General features: G+C 43.2%; 1 pseudogene; it reads left to right on the forward strand.

Annotated features, from left to right (window-relative positions):
• Positions 1 to 626: 626 nt before the first annotated feature.
• LOC140504547 (mitochondrial fission factor pseudogene) lies at positions 627 to 1,945 on the forward strand (annotated as a pseudogene).
• The last annotated feature ends 1,343 nt before the right edge of the window (positions 1,946 to 3,288 follow it).

Consider the following 3,288-nt stretch of genomic DNA (forward strand, 5'->3'; position numbering starts at 1 on the left):
AGCCTGGATCCATTGTGGAAGGTCTGTGCATAAACCCCCTGAGGGAACTGAGCCTGAGAGGCGGCCCTGCCCCGACCTGAGCATCTGAACTTAATCTCACACTGAATAGCAGCCCTGCCCCTGCCAAAAGCCCTAAGGCTGGAAGCAGCATTTGAATCTCAGACCCCAAATGCTGGCTGGGAGGATCAGGAAGTGAGGTGGGTGTGAGGAGAATATTCAGAGGTCAAGACACTAGCTGGGAAAATGCCCAGAAAAGGGAAAATAAGTAAGACTATAGAAGGTTACTTTCTTGGTGAACAGGCATTTCCTCCCTTCCTTTCTGATGAGGAAGAACAATGCTTACCATCAGGCAAAGACACAGAAATCAAGGCTTCTGTGTCCCAGCCCACCCAATGGGCTCAGGCCATGGAAGAGCTCAAAAAGAATTTTGAAAATCAAGTTAGAGAGGTAGAGGAAAAGCTGGGAAGAGAAATGAGAGACATGAAGTCAAAGCATGAACAGCAGATCAGCTCCCTGCTAAAGGAGACCCAAAAAAATGTTGAAGAAAATAACACCTTGAAAACTAGCCTAACTCAACTGGCAAAAGAGGTTCAAAAAGCCAATGAGAAGAAGAATGCTTGAGCCGTTCTCTCCCTCTCTGTGGAGCCGCTACGGGGCCATCAAGCCGGCTACCTGTCCCCGGCGTCTTCATGCGCCCGGCCAACGGCCTTTGAGAGCGCTCAGCCCGAGCTACCGGGGGAGCCGGCCCGTGGGCCCCTCGCCGGCGACTTCACCAACGGGGCTCTAGGGGAAAAGAAGCAACAAGTACACCACATCCTAGTTGAAACAAGTTCAAGAATTTGATATGAAGCGCAGAAGCAGATAGTGCATATAGCAAGCCATAGCTGGAATACTTTTGATGAGTGGGGCAGCATTTCCTTCTCCCACAGCTGATATGGCAGAAATAAATCGTATTCAGTATGAAATGGAGTACACTGAAGATATCAGTCAACGGATGAGGGTCCCAGAAAAATTAAAAGTCGCTCCACCACCTCCTGATCTGGAGCCAGGATTCCAAGAAGGAGTCCCAAATGCTAGTGTCACGATGCAGGTTCCAGAGAGAATTGTTATAGCAGGTAATAATGAAGACATTTCATTTTCAAGACCAGCAGACCTTGACCTTATCCAGTCAACACCTTTCAAACCGTTGGCATTAAAAACACCTCCCCGTGTTTTGACACTAAGTGAGAGACCCCTCGATTTTCTGGACTTAGAAAGGCCCATCCCTCCAACCCCTCAAAATGAAGATCAAGTCCGTACAGCTGGCAGACTGAAAAGGGAGAGGTCTATGAGTGAAAATGCTGTACGACAAAATGGACAGTTGGTCAGAAATGATTCCATATACGGTCTTTCCAGTTTGGATGTGACAATCGAAGGAACGCCAGATGATGTGACTGTAGTAGATGCTGCTACCCTGAGATGTCAGATAATCAAACTTAATCGACGTCTCCAACTTTTGGAAGAAGAAAACAAAGAACGTGCGAAGAGAGAGATGATCATGTATTCGATTACCGTAGCGTTCTGGCTGCTCAATAGCTGGCTCTGGTTTCGCCGCTAGAGAGTATGGCCCCCAAGATCCTTAATCTCACAGAGTACAGAACACCAGTGAAACCTGTTCCTGGGAGTCTTCACAGTTATGAGAATACTCACCTTGCAGCTCTTTTTCTTTTTAATTCAGATGTAATCCACGTATCTTTGAATGTCCTGTGTATTGGAAGCCAACAAAAGAAGCTCCCTCCTGACATGCTAAGTGTCTCCTTTCCAGGCAGTGAGTTTGGGATGAGCTAGTACATGGAAACTCTAAATGAGAACCAGAGAACCTTAAGTGTTGAGGCACTTGCCTTTTCAGAGAAAAGAAATCAGGGGACAGGGGCTCTTCCTCAGGTGTAATACAGTGTTAATGAACGAAAAAAAAAAAAAAAAGAAGAAGAATGCTTTCAAAAGCAGAATTAGCCAAATGGAAAAGGAGATTCAAAAGCTCACTGAAGAAAATAGTTCTTTCAAAATTAGAATGGAACAGATGGAGGCCAATGACTTTATGAGAAACCAAGAAATCACAAAACAAAACCAAAAGAATGAAAAAATGGAAGATAATGTGAACTATCTCATTGGAAAAACAACTGACCTGGAAAATAGATCCAGGAGAGACAATTTAAAAATTATGGGACTACCTGAAAGCCATGATCAAAAAAAGAGCCTAGACATCATCTTTCATGAAATTATCAAGGAAAACTGCCCTGAGATTCTAGAACCAGAGGGCAAAATAAATATTCAAGGAATCCACAGAACACCACCTGAAAGAGATTCAAAAAGAGAAACTCCTAGGGACATTGTAGCCAAATTCCAGAGTTCCCAGGTCAAGGAGAAAATATTGCAAGCAGCTAGAAAGAAACAATTCAAGTATTGTGGAAATACAATCAGGATAACACAAGATCTAGCAGCCTCTACATTAAGGGATTGAAGGACATGGAATAGGATATTCCAGAAGTCAAAGGAACTAGGACTAAAACCAAGAATCACCTACCCAGCAAAACTGAGTATAATACTTCAGGGGAAAAAGTGGTCTTTCAATGAAATAGAGGATTTTCAAGCATTCTTGATGAAAAGACCAGAGCTGAAAAGAAAATTTGACTTTCAAACACAAGAATGAAGAGAAGCATGAAAAGGTGAACACCAAAGAGAAGACATAAGGGACTTACTAAATTTGAACTGTTTACATTCCTACATGGAAAGACAATATTTGTAACTCTTGAAACATTTCAGTATCTGGGTACTGGGTGGGATTACACATACACATGCACACACACACACATACATAGAGACAGAGTGCACAGAGTGAATTGAAGAGGATGGGATCATATCTTAAAAAAAATGAAATCAAGCAGTGAGAGAGAAATATATTGGGAGGAGAAAGGGAGAAATTGAATGGGGCAAATTATCTCTCATAAAAGAGGCAAGCAAAAGACTCATTAGTGGAGGGATAAAGAGAGGAGGTGAGAGAAAAACATGAAGTCTACTCTCATCACATTCTACTAAAGGAAAGAATAAAATGCACACTCATTTTGGTATGAAAACCTATCTCACAATACAGGAAAGTGGGGGATAAGGGGACAAGCAGGGTGGGGGGGATAATAGAAGGGAGGGCATGGGGAGGAGAGTGCAATTCGAGGTCGACACTCATGGGGAGGGATAGGATCAAAAGAGAATAGAAGTAATGGGGGACAGGATAGGATGGAGGGAAATATAGTT

This window comes from Notamacropus eugenii, chromosome 5, assembly GCF_028372415.1.
Source record: "Notamacropus eugenii isolate mMacEug1 chromosome 5, mMacEug1.pri_v2, whole genome shotgun sequence".
In the NCBI taxonomy this organism is placed as follows: Eukaryota; Metazoa; Chordata; class Mammalia; order Diprotodontia; family Macropodidae; genus Notamacropus; species Notamacropus eugenii.